Source organism: Sinohyriopsis cumingii, chromosome 8 (assembly GCF_028554795.1).
Source record: "Sinohyriopsis cumingii isolate HCF-2022 chromosome 8, ASM2855479v2, whole genome shotgun sequence".
NCBI classification, from domain to species: domain Eukaryota; kingdom Metazoa; phylum Mollusca; class Bivalvia; order Unionida; family Unionidae; genus Sinohyriopsis; species Sinohyriopsis cumingii.
The window spans coordinates 55,436,506-55,455,739 of NC_142968.1; the positions used below are offsets into that span (position 1 = coordinate 55,436,506).

The 19,234-nt window shown below is 32.2% G+C and overlaps 1 long non-coding RNA gene across 1 annotated transcript in view; it reads left to right on the forward strand.

Moving 5' to 3' along the window:
• The first annotated feature begins 6,694 nt into the window (after positions 1-6,694).
• Positions 6,695-19,234, forward strand: part of LOC149793563 (uncharacterized) — an 89,442-nt gene continuing 76,902 nt past the window's right edge. The window contains exon 1 of the long non-coding RNA XR_016423065.1: positions 6,695-6,776. This is a non-coding gene — a long non-coding RNA (uncharacterized LOC149793563). The remainder of the gene's footprint in view (positions 6,777-19,234) is intronic.

The window sequence follows — 19,234 nt, forward strand, 5'->3', positions numbered from 1 at the left end:
CGGAACTAAATTAGGTACAATTGTGGGTTATATTGATGGTGAGTCACCGCAATTAACTCATTTAAAATCTTCAATGCTCACGTACGTTTCGATAAATTTATTATCGATGATAAATAGAGTTTCTACGTTTGCTGTCAGAGTCGCTACAGATTCGTTTTATATCAATAAAAAATATACAGGATTGTAGAACAACTACATATCGGCACATATGCATCATAGGGTGAATGGAAAATAAAACAGGAAAATATACTTGATCAATCTGAATCCGTCGACGTTGAAATTAAGGGTATTTATTACAAAAATAATCAAATATCAAAATTGTCATCAGCATCGTCAGTGTATGATCCTGCAGCTAGACATAAAACAATTTAGCTCTATGGGCCTACAGGTTCTGGTCAAACAACTCGTGCGATTGAACTATTTCGGAATTTTGATATGGTCGTTTTAACTCCTACACACAGACTCGCAAGAGAAATGAGAGCAAGAAATATTACATCATGTACGTATCACAAAATTTTTCGATGGAAGAGAGATAAATGGACTTCTGACCGAAACTGCTAGCAATAGCGATGTTATTGACAATGATATAGTAAGAAAATCAATAATTAGTTATAAACAGTGTGACAAACAAATAAGCCCGACTTTGATCTCGACACTGAATTTATCATTACATTGAATTAACAGAAAATAATCATTGTGCGAGATGTAACACAGCAATATTGTAACGGTATTCAAATAATGATCCAAGACAATTTACTGTAGACATAATTAATAGTAATTTTGGTCATACACGCGAAAATACGATGCTGACCTGTCTTGAATGTAATCGACGTCGAGGTGCTAGTTTAGAAAAGTGATTGCGGTGGTAATTGTGTGTCTTCAGGAATTACTTTTAATTGTTCACGTACAAATCCACGTTGAGGAACAGTTGAATCTAGTCTGTAGATTGCAGGTCTACCTGTGGATCTTACTACGCTAGACATGGTATGTGTCGTAATACTCCAGATAGGATCAGTCGCTCTCTTTTTACCACCTTCAAGTTCGCCGGGTTCATATAAATACCTGACAGTAACATTACCAAATACTGGTTGTTTTGAAAGGTCATGTCGTTGTATTGGTATATCTTTTTTTGTAATCGCATTAACGGGTTTCATATAAGTTGTTCTAGTAATTTCATTATTTAATGCATTTATCACACTTGGTAATCTTTCAACCCATTCGCGAGATCTCGTATCTTTCTGAATTATTTACTTCGCATATTGATATCCAAATAACCGCTCACAAGTGTTCGATTAAATCGTTCAACAATTGTCTGATCACGATGAATTGCAGTAAGTCCTCGTCTGATTTTAACGTCATATTTTTTCATCAGAGATGATCCTGCACCAAGAAATCCTTTGCCAGGATCAACCTGTAATAGTTGTGGCCATCGTAAGGGTCCTCTTTGACAAATTCTTTCAAAAGAAGAAGAAACTTGATAATGGTTCCGCTTCCTTATATCTACTTGCAATGTTTACGACAGTTAACGCGTATTTGTATGTTAATTGACGTCTTCCAATTTTAATAGTATCATGTGGTAAAAATAAAATATCTGCTTGATAAACTTCATTAGGAGTGCTGACATCGAAATGTGCATGATGAATTTTTTTAGGTCTTGGAAAATACATTTGCCATATTGCCTGTCGTGCTAACCATTTTTCAGCAGCAGAGCATGTACAATTTGGAGCATCAGCGAGTTTACTAATTGCTGCTCTACCTTTCTAATATTCTTTTGGCCTATAATAAATCGATTCCATTATTTCAATAATTCGTTGATTAATCACCGGCTCTTAATGAGAATTTACCTTTCATCGCTGATTGTATTGCCAATCAAGCAAATTTTTCTTTAAAAGATAAATCTTTTATGGAATCTAATGCATGAATTAATTCCACATATGTAATATGTCGTTTTTTGTAAATCATTGCTTTTATATGCAATATCAGGAATATGACACGCTTCATCAATTTTATTTATCGGATATTCTCCAGGTTTTGATTGATTTTGGATATCAAGTCGAATATCAAGTCGAGTTCTAGGACCGTAATAATTATATCCTGGAAGATGTTTTTCTCCTGGGTATTTAGCCCAAGGAGTTTCTGGTAATTTTCCTAATAAAGTAGCGATATCACCACCAATTTTCCTTGACTGGTCAAGGAAAATAAATTTATATTTGTTTGTACAACATTTCACACACTTACCTGTATGTGCGTGTCTTTTATGTTTTGTTATTATTGATATTAATCCACTTGTTAGGATGGATGCTCTACATCGAACACAATATAGAGCCATACTATTTATTATATTTCTACAACATGGATGTCATTGATTTCTCAGTGACACGAAAATAATACCCAGTAAAACATATTTCAGCATTACCGAATTCTGTCAGAATGATAATAATAGGTCCATCTGAGTCTGTAAAACGCAATTATTACTTAATTTGATAATGAGATGGCTCACGTTAGACATGTTATATTTACTTGCACCATCAGTTGATGATGAGAGATGCTACGATGTACTTTAAGATTTGAATGAAAATTCAAAATTGTTAAATGAAGATGGTGACGACATTGCTAATTTTATAACTGATATTGATGATGCACCGTCCGTAGATGAATTAGACGGATTTATTAAAAATCTCGTAGTATACGAAGCTGTAATTTTTTCAAGAGGTAGGCATACAAATACGGATGTGATTTATGTTACTCAGAGATGTACATAAATACCACACCTGATGGAGATAACTGTAATATTTTAGTTGTATTTAACGGAGTTGATACACATACTCTGAGTAATATTCATCAAATTTGATGCAGCGGAGATATTGATATAATCAGATTTAGAAATTTCTTTTCAAAACACAAGCTACCCCACACGGATTTACGGCAATACATTTACGTGATCCTCGATCGCGATATCATATAGATCTTGATACAAAATTTGGTTGAGAGACTGATATAATAAATTACAGCAGCAAAGAGGGTGCGCCCTCAATGAAACGTCCGGTGGTAAACAAAAACACACATACAAATTTTGATAAACAGTAACGACAAAAGTAAAGTAACAAGAAACTAACCCTATTAGAGAAACTCTCGGTTAAGTTAGAAGCTTTGGTTTAGCGTTAGTGACCTTATTTTTTTCGTTTTCGTAGGAAGCTTTATTTTTGTAAGAAGCTATATAGAAAGATATCACTATATGTACTTGGACACTGCCACCACTGACCGCACTTTGAATGTGTTCCAGTAAGCAAATGAAATTTTGCAAGAATAAAAAAGTATTTCATAGTTAATGCTGTACGAAATGCAGCCTATATTAATGTTCTGATCAAATACACGGATACACACTATTAAGGGACACCTATCAACTATTAACATTCAATGCAATTAAAATGCATTAATGACAACTCAAAACAAGCCTGACCCAGGGTGTCAAACGGCCTGTGTAGGTAGTGGCGTTATTTCCTAAGTTAGCTAAAATGCATTCTGAGGGAACGAATCTAAAGAATAAGAATGATCTTGACTACTCTCCAACGAAGCATTAGTGAACACTTTTTATAGAACCAATAAAAAGAAACTTAAAAAAAATACAACAATAATATTTTCTACAAAACGCGGCGTAGAGTATTAAAAGGTAATTGACCTACATATCGGCACATTTTAGTTTTCGTTTTACATGCTACGATGGGATACATATCGCAGTGAAACATGGTCCCTTGGTGACAAGTGATATTAATTAGTACACATATGGCTAGAGAAGTCAGCTGCATTCGTATCCTAATAATTTGCCTATTGTTATCGAAAAATGTTTCACATATCCTTTTTGTCATAGGATAAATGCTTGCCAAGCCATGGAGCAGACTATATATAGCTCATATTGTGTTTGCCAATTGTATTCGACCTAATATGATTTTGCACAAATATGACAGAAAACAAATGACTGAACAAACAATGAAATTCAACTTTCTTCTCTACTTTCTATCAATGATCGGAAGTGCAATATATTTCTGCATAATAACATCCAGAGCAAGTATTCAGCAGCATCACATTCATTTCACATTCATGATAAGTCTTGGACGTGACACGAGGTCACTTCATTCAATCATAATTACATCTTAATTTCATTAGAATAATGAGCCATAAGTTTGTAACAATAATGTGGTTAATCATAACCGTCATAAAGGGGAAGACTGAATGCAGAAGTAAGTATTATGGAGAACATCGATCAGATAAAATATAAATTTAAAGATAGATACAAATGATATTTTCCAAGTAACGTGCTACAAACTTAGCGTCAACCAATGCATATTTTAATGGTAAAAGTTCATGTGAATCTCCTCATTAACGTATGTAGACTAGTATATCATATGCTTTGTTTTTTGTTAGTAGATGATGTATTTGCCATCTCTGGATGCAATGCTATATTGGAATGGTTAATAGGGGAAAGTTTTGCGGATGCTCTTACCAAGTCGATAAAAGTCTTCGACTCAGATCGGAAAATACTTGTGCGTGCCATAGATCTGGCGTGCGAACCTGTAATGGACCATTCTATATCTTGCGAAATACGGAATGACAGTAACAATAAATGGTGGGTGTCTATGGTTTTGGTCAATGTAACTCAAGCAAAAAGGGGAATTTACACTGGTCAGAAACAAGTTGGGATATATAATGAAACAACTGTTACAAAAGAGCTGAAAATTATAGGTAAGTTATCACAATATGAATGTTTCTCTTCTGCTTATCGAGAGCCTCTCTGTACATTCAACGTTAAGTCAGGTAAACCTTGCTTTGACTGAATCATAGCTGTTGAGTTTGCTACAAAGCCATCATCCGCAAGTCATAGCATTATTAAAGCTTCACAATTTACTTATAAGTCTTTGGAAGCAAGTGCACAGAGACTATCCAGAGAAGGATACGATAGGCTGAATAAAACACTCTCTTTCCTCCCGACGTGTATTTCCCATTGTTAAAACAGCACTTTTAGGAATGAAACAGCTATATTAAAGTGTACTATTTAGGCATAAAAGCACATTTTCTCAAAGTCCTATCCTATCTATTATGTAGTGTTGACAAAATAGTAACTTATATTTATGAAGTTGTTTAATAATAATAATAATAATAATAATAATGATAATAATAATAATAATGTTTTTATCAAGACATATGTTGACATAGCGACTTGTTTGCAACATGACTAAATACAACCAAATACTAATAATAATAATAATAATAATAATAATAATAATAGTAATAATAATAATAATAATAGAAAACTTTATTTAAACAAGGTAACTCATTGAATTCACTACTGTCATTTGGAGCATTCTGTTTCAATTTAGGGGAAACTAGTGATATAAGTATTTATATCACACAAACTTAACCACAGACGTCTTAAACACAAGTAGTGTCATGCTTACAAACTAAAGTGTTCATTCATGCAAAGTAGCATGCATAACGGTAGTTCATGCCACATCTGCGGTCCTAATGCACATACTATGGATAGCGTGAAGGGATGCCAATTAATAAGGCCAACACCTTAATAGCATATATGTTTTAAAAGTTCCATAGCTTTCAATTGATGGGGCAAAAAAGGAAGAAAAGAGTATCTATACAATTCTTATTTTTGACATATTTTCAAGGTTTCATTGATAAAGTTCTTCCACTTGATTTACTAATAATACAAAATGTATAATACTGAGATATTACCTTCCATGGAATATATCGTGAGCTTATTACATATTTTGTAACCAGACAATGGAGGTATTTTCAACACATTATTCCATAAATATAATGACTGTAAACTTATATATTTAATTTATTTGTACGGGTGATTTATAAGTTTTATCTTCATCTTATGTTTATGCACCCCAGAAACCGTACCACTTTTTTCATTTAAAGAAGCTTTAGATATTTCAAGAAATCGCGTGTAAATTTGTATGTATGAGACGTATGGAAAATAGGAGATTTTACCTTTTAATCTATTTATATTGGTGGGATCTACTTTGCCATGTTTTTTTTTTAAATAAATAATATGCAACGTAGAATCACATCTTGATATTCTTCTTTGCTATACAGTATGTTTAATTCATTTAAGAGAAGGGAAAAATACAACTCATCAATAAATGTTTATAATGGCAAAACACGTTGGTTTCGAATATAATATTGTCTTCATTGCACTCTTGCATGATAACGGTTTATTAACGTAGAAGTTTCTTAATCCACCATGAAATTGATAACAATTATTTTGACTTTAGTAATCAATCTGTAAAATACTCATCAGCAGATTCCTTGTCCTTTCACATGCAAAGTAAAACTTTAGTCTTCATGTGGATAATTTTTATTTTGTACCAGTCACAAAATCTCAACTGCGTCTTCTGTGCACTTTAACGAAATGATGATGATATTATTTTAGCTCCTAATAATTTGGGTATTTCTCCTAAATTGTTTAATTTCATTTAATATTCATTCAGACACGCCGCAAATTATGAAAACCCCAACGACGACCCTGGATAAGCCGATGAATCTATCGTGTACCATTGCCGGAAATCTCGTGGGAGCAAAGTACAGGTGGAAGATAAATGGGTCATATTTCAATTGTACGGGACGCATATGTGCCAGATCGTCTGTCTTGACTATTGAAAATTTAAGGGTGGAAGACATGTCAAACATGTTTTCATGTGAAGTATGTACAGACTGCAGCTATTGTGTAGAAAGTGCAGCTTACACACCAGACCCATACCGTAAGTAGCTTTCAGCCTTTGCATGGTCAAAAAATATTGTATTTAAGGTTGAAGAGATTTTTGCTCTCTGATATAAATATGCTAAAGATTTTCTTTTCGTGATCATGATTTTTAAAATACGGAATGGACACAGGGTACGATACAGAGTATAATTATGTATCTTTTGTGGAATATAGGCTATTTATTATTGACTTGTTATAGGTATTAATACATCATATCACCTTTCATGTCAGTCTGACAATACTAATTAGCAATTTATTCGACATGCGACCTCACCATTTAATAGTTTGTCACTGTATTTCACCAAATGAAAACATAACCACTTATTAAATGCATGAAAGCTAATGGATAAAATGACAAACTTGCAACAAATATGACCACAAGCAAATAATTTTAAAAATATGTTAATAGGTGGCTCAGTTTGTTCAAAGTTCATCTGTTTATGAACTGAAAATATTTACTAAATTTGAAGATAAAGAAGCCATTTTTCAAATTTGCAGACAGTTGTTTTTCTTCAAATCTGCAGACAACTAAGTTAGAATTACATTTAGAACAAATTATCAGCACAACTACATTTCAATGTCATGATAAACAAGGTTATTTGGCTTAGGAATTAAACTAGTTAACAACTCAAATAATGCATCCATCTCTTCCATCAAAATCAAAAATATACTTATTCTCTGAAAGTATGCATACACTTAGTGACTCTGCTACATCTGAAACGTTCACTATCACAGTAGATGATGACAATCATTAAACAGTAGATGATAATCATAATCCGTTCTTCATCGATCCCGGTACTGCACGTATAGTAATTAAATCTTAACCACAACAGATATGGAAACTACGACACTATAGAATAAATAAAGAACAGCATAACCATACCGAAACAACCAATATGACACAGTTTACTGTGTAGTGCAGTGCTAGGAAGAGAAAAAAATATGATTAGATAAACAACGTGTATTTTCTGGTCGAACTGAGTTTGTCTGACTTTTTAACATGAAACGGTGGGATTCTGAGTATGCTCGAACTGTAGTAATATTCCGCATGCATCCTATTCTAACAGCAAATCTACCGCAAACGAGTACCACCCTACTGGTCAATTTCACTGCAAGCTTGGATCTCAGACTGCAAACCTACCCCATATTTTCTTCCAATATATAATAGCTTCCAGAAATGTGCACTTCCTGTTTATGAGAATAGTGAATTTTGATAGGTCAACATTATTGAAATGCATAGTAAGGAATTTGAAAGCATGTGATTGTATTTTATTTATGTGTTTACTGTGCATATACATCAGTGTGTTTGGTATATGTAAGTACGCTGAGGCGAACATAGTAGATTGACTTGTAGTCAAATAAAGAAAATAAATAAACACAATTCTATTTCCGTACATTCTCCATATGATAACAACGAATATAAAAGACATTTGGTCTACAAGAGACCGGTTTGTAACCAAAAGAGTATGTCTAAGAGACAAAATCTGCTGAGGTATTATGCAATAAATCGAAAGTTTCCAATACGTCATATCGATCAATTCGCATGACTAACTGAATCTCAAGAATAGTGACTTAAATGTTTCTAAAGCTGGTTAATTCGGAATGTGGACGTCGCAGCGTATGTTGCCTTAAAACAAATGCACTGTTTCAGCAGCTTTTGTATTGGTGATTATGTCCATTAAATCCATATTTTTATGCGCCCTCGTAATGAAAAATTGAATCAAAAATGCAGCGTCACATGACAGCTTTAAACAAATCAATGATATAATATTAGCTAAAAGAAATATCAAGGAAAGAGCGATAACAGCATACAAAATATAACAAATCTGGCTGTCTGTCAGGTTTGATAAAAGTAACCCCCTCTCTCTCTCTTTCACTCTCTCTCTCTCTCTCTCTCTATATATATATATATATATATATATATAGTATATATATATATGTATATATATATATATATATATATATATATATATATATATATATATATATATATATATATATATATATATATATATATATATATATACTATGTATAATGAGAGAGAGCTGTTTGTTAGGATTCATAAACACACACACACAGATATATATATATGTATATATATATATATATATATATATATATATATATATATATATATATATATATGTATGTATATATATATATATATATATATATATATATATATATATATATATATATATATATATATATATATATATATATATATATATATATATATATATATATGTATATATATAGAAGAGACAGAGTGAGAGAGAGAGAGATGAGAGATTCATTAACAAATCTGGATAACTTAGAGGTGTCTCTAAAGGTGCAAAATAAAACATTATGATGTCATCCGTTTTTATACATCATGGGGTCATGAAATTATTCTGAGACATTCATGTACGTCATATTTATTTTAATATCTAAATATTTGTCTTAATAGTGACACTAAGAGATGTTAGTAACTCGTGATAATTATAAATTAGAGTATCTAAAATATTATAGTAGATGTACTGTCCAATATCTTGAGTAGGCTGATTCAGACTTTATATATATATATATATATATATATATATATATATATATATATATATATATATATATATATATATATATATATATATATATATATATTTATTTAATAATAAATCGTATATATATATATATATATATATATATATATATATATATATATATACATATATATATATATATATATATATATATATATATATATATATATATATATATATATATATATATATATATATATATATATATATATATGAATGAAAAGTTAAAAGGAAATACTATATTGTGAATTAAATCTAAACAATTCCTAACCTTTCTTTCATGAGCCCAAAGGTAGAGAATGTTCCAAATGCATTCCAAGCTCGAATGTACTGTCATACCAATAATATATTTTGGCTTGATGTACCGTGAATTCACAATAATTTCAAAAAAGTGTTTTAGTCCATTATAGTCCAAACAATCAATGAACACCCTGTAATTACAATGAATAGTTTTCCAAAAATAATTACGCTAAAATTATATCTGAACGCAAAAAAGAGTGATTCTACCGAATTATATTAAAATAGGAATAAATAAATTGCCCATGCAGATCCTTATATATAGTCTCCGAACATATGACACTAGAAAATGCCAGGATGTGAATAATTTTCCCATCACATTCGCAAACAAGATTGCTTCCAAAATTTTCTAAGGTCATAATCAATGTTAGACCTTGAACTCAGACATGAATAAACAACTTGTATGTAACTTACAAACATGATAAAAACCAGGTTGACAATAAAATTCCACACGGAAAAACCAAGGTTTTCCACACAGAAAAACCAAGGTTTTGAACACTAATTTAAGTAAACGTGTTGTGTACAAATGATCATTTCAATATATTAAAGTATTATCTACAGTCATGGAGAAACTGTAGGCACACACACACACACACACACACACACTATATATATATATATATATATATATATATATATATATATATATATATATATATATATATATATATATATATATATATATATAATTAATTGCATGAAGTGACAATGAGTTTCTCTATATGATATTAATATGCAAATCGATTTACTTTCAGTTGCTGACAACACAGAAGACAGTGAAGGTAAATATTTTCAGAAATTTCTGGCACTAGATATGACAATTGTTATTGTGGCATGTAGGCAGAGGTTGGATTATAACGAGTGTACAGCGTCTCGAAGTATATGAAACACATGGCATGTTTTTATTTAGTGAGAATAAAGTATCGATAACAAAAATCGAATTTTGTCACATAATTCTTAGTATATGAACATTATAAGTTTTCAAGTGTTCATACTACTCTAATATTATTTCATAATCCTCAGAATGAATTAAACGAGCAATATTTGATTGGATACGTTTTCATCAAGCGGCATCCATTGCCGATACAAGAAGTGCATTATAAAATTATGATGTCATCCATTTTCCTTCATTATGGCTTCGTTTAACTCTTCTGAGATATTCGATTACATCATGAATGAATTTATAAAAGAAGTTTTAAAATAATCAAAGGAGCAAATATTTATTTAATCTCTGATTTGTTTGCTTCATAGTGATATCAACAGATGTTAGTAACTGATGCTAATTATAAATTAGAGTATCTAAAACTTGTTATAATATATAGACTGCTTTAGATCTTGAGTGGTCTCGTGGTTTCTGTTCTAGCCAACTCGCATGCTCATTGGCCAGAGACAAAATAACTCGTCCGTTCTATATCCAGACAGTATACATGTAATAATTAATACAGACATTGCGCGGTGACTTTACTGAATCTCACATGAAAACAAGAATATCTTATGACACCATTTTTAAGATTCACATATATATCTATGTTAAAGTGAATCGGATGTTCAATGATTCTATCATCGTTTAATGTTGCTATTGGTATATAAACTTACATTTACTTTCAAATTTTCCATTTGCTGAGAACTAATTAATACCCATCACGAAATAAATACTTATTTGTCAGATGCGTCGCTGATTAATATTTACGAACGTAATAAGAACATAGTTTGCTATTGTGTTTTATAAATGCATGCTAATTTACAGAGGCTTCATGAAAATAAATATGCTATGTTTCGTAATGCACCAAAATGTTTCGATATGATTTCCAATGATCCAAGAACAACGACATCGAACAATGTCTATATATATTTCAGGTGTCCAACTAGTTCCTCTTGGAATAGGATTAGTCTCAGGCGCTCTCTTCTTGGTCATGGTTGGATTTTCAATTTTATTCAAACTTAGTGGTAAATACACATTTTTAATATTTGTTTTCGAGTAGTGCCCTACTATTAAATCACACGTGTTCTTGTTTACAATGTTTACAGAAGGTAAATTATAAAATAAAATGAGGTTTTGCAGCAATGTATTATTAAGTCTATATCTTTAAACATTGAGAGTTAATGCGACAGCAATAACCCTCTAAACATCCAGCAAATGTATGCATTTCCAACAATTCAGGTTGATTCTAAAAGTTCCTTGTCAGCGCTATGGGTCAAGACATCATGCTATCTCGATTGACGATTATGTGACTGCATTCAGCAGTCTTCATGTTTGTTACATATCTTACACGACATTCCTTGTTAGGAATTTAAAAATATCATTTATTACGAAAGGGTGCACAGTTTCTTCCACGTGTATTGAGACATGTTTTCTAAAATAAAAGCATTAAATCGTCTGAGTTTTGGACAGACTCTCGTGCTTTGAAAGTATGAAGATACACAGGTCCAGATTTGATTTAAGAACACACACTATTTGCAGGAAACTAAAGTTGATTTATCTTGTTCTAGTTCAATTTTAAATTACTATAGGTTCTCTGTCGATGCATCAGTCATGTGAAGGACAAGTAAATAATGAAGCCTGTCAAGACGTCTTACGTTTTGAAAAGCAGAACAAGCCCCTTCCCATCCCAACAATGCAAGACAATGCGCACAGAAGCACTATGAGATCAAAGTGTCCTAGCATACACAGAAAATCCAAGAGCTTGCATACACTATTCGGCCACAACCAAGATTTTTGGATTCCAGTTCGGAAAACATTATATTTGCAAACGTTAAGTCAATTATCACAAACAATTGGAAGACGGGCAAGTATGGATGACTCTGTGGTCAGTATGTATAGTTTCAAGCGAAACAGTTGCTCTAGTATTGAAGGACATGCCAAGGCGATGAAACTGGAGGAAATGCATTTAAAAGATTTAAAAGGCAAGAGAGTAAGCAGTGTTGAGCTGTCTACTGGCTCAAAGTTTCCAAGCCTAAACATCTCTCGACATGGATGCTTGGATCAAGATCCCCAGGAGGACCTATATAGTACTATAGATGAGGTAAAAGACAAACTTCTTTCGCTCACTTTCTATGCTCGACCATGTGGAAAATATGATTGAAAGGAAATAATTCTCTTGGTACAGAGCTTTAAAATGAATCTCTTTTCAAACGCAACATTTACCAAAGGAAACAGCTGAATTTATAAGTAAGTGTACCCTCAGAAGTTTAATCTAGTTTTATTCGATGACGTTTAAAACACGATTTCTTTACTCTCACATTCATTACAAATTCTAATAGAACATTCTAATTACATTGAAGGACACGTGGTTGCGTTGAAGAATTACTTAAATGAAGTAACACTTGTGTCGTTAGAAATTGACATAAAACTGAATGGCAAACCACTAACGATAATGATCTCTAGGATCACACCTGGGAAATTATGGGTGCATACTAAATGCATTTATCACTGCTTGAAGGCTGTACAACCCATGAAATATTATTACTGGTTGAGACCCATAATTTTGTATCGGGATAAAGTTTGTTATTTTTCACCCATGCAACAGAGACATCTAGCTGTTATGCTAACTTCACTTTTCTTATTTAGTCTAGTCAGCTGAGATCAGTCGTCTCAGTCAAGGTGTCCACGCGTTCAGAACTACTTTTATATAAAAGAAGCTATTGTTGTCTTCTGCTCTGCCTGACGTAGTTGCACTAAAATCAAACAGCAAACAACAACAACAACAACAACAGCAACACATTTATAACAAAAACATAGTAACTTAAGATAAATCCGTCTTTGAGAACACACCATAAAAAACATTTCGAGAGAGACGAAGACACAAACGCATACAATGTCGAACTTTTTGGTATTATGCTATTTCGTTCCACACAGTATGGTCAATTTTAGCTATAGCTCAGTACATTGTTTAGGTCTGCATCATTAAATGTAGCCAAAGATACCTGACTAGTTTTAAATACTTTGTGTGAAATGAGTTATTTACTGTTTGCTACATTTAATGATGCTAATCTGAAGAATGACTGTGCTACAGATAGGATAAAATTCCCAATGCTGTGTGGAATGAACTTTAATAAAAAAAAACAGTGATCCATATACAGCGACTATAGACCTTTACACTTCATAGCCTCCCAACTCTCTTAACTACGGCACACTTAGTAACATCCATAAAAGTGTTTAATAACACATGCTTGATTCCAATTTTGTTAAGTATCACCACTGTGCCCCGGTTGAATAAAAAATATCACTATACTATTTAATGACAAATAATGCACTTACCAGCCAGAAGGAGTCATTTATCCATCAACACATCACTCCATAAAAAAATTTCACTGTAGCACGTGCCATATTTCAAGGACAGAAAAATAAGTGCTCAAAGAATCCGTGAACTTGAATGTTTAGCATATGGTTATCCGCTCGAGGCCGTTTTTGGAGGGTCTATTATACACGGGGGTAATTTTACAATCAATATTAAGGACAACACACGGATGGCTCACACAGTTTCACCTCCTCCACAGAAAAGAATAGTTATATACGATAGTGACACAGATCTCTAATTACCCATGAATAATCTAAAGAAAGATGCTACTCTTCGTTACAACTTATACTATGTATAACTACAGTAGAGCTGAGTAGCCAATATCGTTTCATTATTTACAATATAACTTTTCAAAATTGGAACTGATGAAAAAAAAGTTTCTTGTAAAAAATATTAATTATTTATTGTCAATTTCATATAACATCCATATGTTAAATGTGATAATACCTCAATATTATGCGACGTTTTATGTTGTTATTTTTCTTAGCTCACGCGTATAAACCGTGTACTTCGGACGCAGCGGTCACACTACAGCCCTCACTAACATATTATATATTTATGCACCTCATGTAAACATCCGACGTGAACGCTAGTGAAGAATTCTTTTTACTTTAAATGAAAATATTGGTGAGAAAAATAGTCTATACTGGGGTTTGGACCGAGAGAAGGAAATCACAGTCGCGGGTTTATATTTTATGTCTCCCCACTCAGGCAAGTCTCTTGGGGAGTCAAATAATATAAACGCTTGACTGGGATGTCCTTGTCTCGGTCCAAACCCCAACATAGATCCTTTATGTGAATGCCACTTATAGTAGCATTCTTTCGTTATTTTGATTACTCATGTGATGACCACCTTAAGAATTAGTTGTTTTATGCTTTCAGAATGTTTGCATTTTTTTGCAATCATCCATTGTATAGAGACAGATGTTATATGAGCTTTACCGTGAATTCATATATTACAAATAAACTTGTTAAACTTAGTTTATCCTTCTTGGTTTACATATGTATTTTAGTGTGTGTGTGTGTGTGCCTTTTTTGTGTGTGTTTTGTCGTGTGTGTGATTCAAGCAGAAATGTAACTAATTATCAGTTTTGTGATTATAAACACTTGTATATTAATATTAACTCCGTTAAGTTTTTTTGTTTAAATTAGTATCTAATGTTTTGTCTTATGTACAGTTCTAACACAACAAATTAATCATCTTTTCCCCATAGGCTGCTCTGTTAGTCTACGATTACGCTTTCAAACATTGAAAATAGAGAAAAGATGCTGGTGGTGTACAGGAACGGTGGAAACTACGGGATGAGTTTTGCCGGGACTGTCGAAGAGGGACAATGTAATTTGTGGTGGAAATGAGACCCGCATGCTTACAGCGGATGAAAATTATGACCAGATATAATTAAGTGATCACAACTGGCGCAAATTTATCACATTACTATCTTCATATATTTAGAAATTAACACTATATCGTATAATGTTACTAATTAGCGGCAAAACGGTTTCCTGAAATGTTTCCAGTTAATTAACAGGAAGATATTTCCTTCCTTATATGATGAGTGTAGCATACATTATGTGTCTAATGATTATCTGATTTTTATAGTACGACATATTCTTTATCTTCGCTGATTCGTTCTTTGATAATTTGTTTCTATTTTGGGAATACTATCACACGCTTATTATTAGTGGAAATTTCGAATACCATTATTTGTATCAAACATTAAAATGTACATGCTTGTGTACTATTACATAGTAAATGTTTTATATTTTTCACAGCACTAACGTGATGGCTCTGGGACATCAATTTCCTTTCAGTATTCTAGTATCTACCATATATGTATTGCCTGTGGTACTACCTATACTATCTACAGTACATTTTTAATCTATTTCGACAACTGTGCATTTGGATACTGTAACAAGCGCATACATCAGAAAGGTTACATAGGTCATTATGCATTTGTTGAAAAAATGAAGGGAATGAACATAAATGGTCAAAAAGGGAAAAAGGCTTCTTGGCGAAACTGTCCTATTCTGAAGCAAATCTATATTATAATTTGGTAAAGCAACTTGCTTTCCTACTTTAAGTCCTTTTCTATAAATTGTGTTTACACGATACACATTACAACATCCAATACACTTGATGTAACATAATGCATTAGCTTGAGACGAGCTATTTTATAAAATAAAAATATAACTATTATGGAACCATTTAAAGACCGACACATAAATATACCTATTGATAATAAAAGTGAAGACGTTGTATGCAAAAATTACCACCATACATGCATTTACTGATTTAAAGAAAAACACCAAACAACCCCTCCGAAGTTAAACACATAATACATCAATCAGTCGTAGGTGAATATTTACAAGTACTTATACATCAGGTAGTTAGAAATGACAAAGTTGTTTTTAAAATTCCTGGGTTAACGACAAATTTCTAATTATAACGTCATAAAATGCGATTTCCAAAACTTAAATTAAAAATGAATTTACTTAATGACAAAAATAAAAATGACAGCTTGGGAGCCTAAATCCAACCAAACGAAAGAACAACCTGATAAGCACAAGTCAGACTAATACTGACAGCTAAATCTAAAAATACAAGGTAATTTCATTTGCCGGATCTGAATCAGCTTGCTAAGTTCTTTGTAGTCAGAATTTTATAATAGTCATTGGCTGTCTCAGACTCGGTGGATGGGTGGTCTCAAATTTTAAATAAAGCTCACTATACCTTATGATCTGTGCTCTTTGGTGTTTCAACTTATTTTTAAATTAAGTTCCTTAAATATGATCAGACTACTTAAACATTCTTATGAAAATATTATATGATAAAATTGCCGTGTAATTTTCTTAATAAGTTTACACGATAATCGATTAACATATAGAGTTGGACGATTTTAATTTCGTAAGAGAATGTCAGATGATCTATTAATATGATCACGAAGCAATTTTAGTTCACCAAACTAATTTTTTCCAGAGTTTGGTTACTGCAGGAATGCCAACTAAAGAGAAATGTTAATTTGACTAAAATAAGTAATTGTAAACCATAATCTTAATATTGGAGAATACATAGAGATTGGGTTAGAGATTGAAAAAGTAGGAACGCATTAAACTGTTATGCGGATTACTGTCGTAGCTTAGATATGTGATGGCTAAACTATACTTACTAATCTCTATCTAATCAAATAACATTTTGCAATGTATTCGCTTGCCATCTCGTCGTCCTCTGTGAAATTAAGTATGCTTAAGCAGTAATGTCAAATCAAAGGCTTCTAACATCTGAATATTGGTTAAGCACATTTGGTCCCAACACAGTTAGAGAGTATCTCCCTCGAGTTTTGCAAAACAGTTTTGAGAATATTTTCATCTCCATGGTTTTGAATGCGATGCCATCCTCAGAGTTATCACGCACTCCTGTTTGTTCTGTGATATATACTATATCATATGTAAAGATATTTAAATTTGAGTTGATGTAATTGGTCTTGCAGTATTCTTTGGGGATTATATCGAAGTTACTATGTGAAGCTCCAAGTTGCACACATTACGTTCAGCTAGAGAAGTAGTTTGCAGATAGTTTAGCTGCGTTCTGATCCATGGTACGAGATTTGATTTCTTATGTGACGAGGCTGTGTGGACGACTGGCAAAAGCGTTGGGAAAGGTCAATATTGGATCTATTGCATCTAGTGTTCCACTGATCTGTAAGTAGCCTCACGCTGAACCGAAAGACAGATAAGAAGTTAAGAAATATATTGGCAAAGTCAGATACAAGCAATAGAAGCCTTGTAAAACTGTTGAAAGCGTAAGGTAAAATATTAACTCGTGTTTACGTTACATGCTACTAAACGTAAATATTTTGAAATAGTTGTATTTGATTAAACTTCACGCATATAAAAATAAGCTTCATTAATTGCAAGCAAACTGTTATAGGTTGTTCTCCTGATGTAGGGTTCCTTAAAGCTTGTTTGCTTATCGCATAATATTCAGAACGCGGCTAGTGTAGCAGTTTATGTGGATTGTTGTCAAACTCGATACATCGTATTGTCATCATCTGACGTTGCTCACCTTGAAAATGCTTTCGTGTATCTTATACGAGCTATTGCCTACTTTACCTGCAGTTATCACATCGCACAAAATTTTCGATGGAACGCTTACACGTTTATTTCAACCATGGGCACAGTAGGATACTTGAGAGGATGCGGTATGCCTACGTGTACAATTTTTTCATTATTCCTCTAGTTGGCATAAAATGACTGAATTGTTGACGTCAGTGAAAGTTTCAATATTAAACTGGTAACTGGTAGTAAATTAACTGCAGAATGGCAGAGAGCACAAGCGGGAGAAAAAACAACAGTACGCATGGTATAACTTGATTTGTCACTCTTCATTTTCATGTGATCTATATACCGTTAATTGTTTTAAAAAGAACAATAGCCGGATGTCATATTTAATTTTATTCATTATTAATTTTCCTTGCGTAGCTTTGTTTTGCATTTACAATTAGCAGTGATTCAATCTTTTCTAAATATATTACACCATGCATATTTATTCCTTGTTTTTGTGTCTGAATTTATCTAACAGATATGAGTCTTCGCTGTCTTATCTACGCTTTCTTTATATCCTCTAAAACAAATACAGCCTAAACCGCAAGTCCATATCAAAATGATATATTTGAGAAAATAACAAAATTAAAATAATAATAAACTATACATAAGGCATTGAAATACTAAGTGTACACCTTTTATTTGTCACAATCGTCCTCTCTCTCTCTCTCACACACACACATAGAGATAGATACATACATACCCCCACCACCCACATATATATATATATATATATATATATATATATATATATATATATATATATATATATATATATATATATATATATATATATATATATATATATATATATATATATATATATATAGATATATATATATATATTATCCTTTTTACATTAACTAGAGACATACATCATGCATGTATGTGCTATATATGTCCTTGCCGTAGCTACACTTATAAAACGATGAAAATGTTAGCTGCAACAGTTCATTTGGTTAGTTTGATCATAATTACATCGTTTTTGTATTGCAATGATTCTTCGACATAGCTGCGTCATAACACAAAAGTGTGGATCTTTCGTTATGGAGCTTACACGTTTAACTTAGCATTGATTTTCCTTGATCTTCTACCTATCTATCCAGAGGACATTTCCGAATAATAAGTCATACTGTATTATACGTTCTCTCCTTTTTTCTCTCTCTCTGCCTCCGTTATA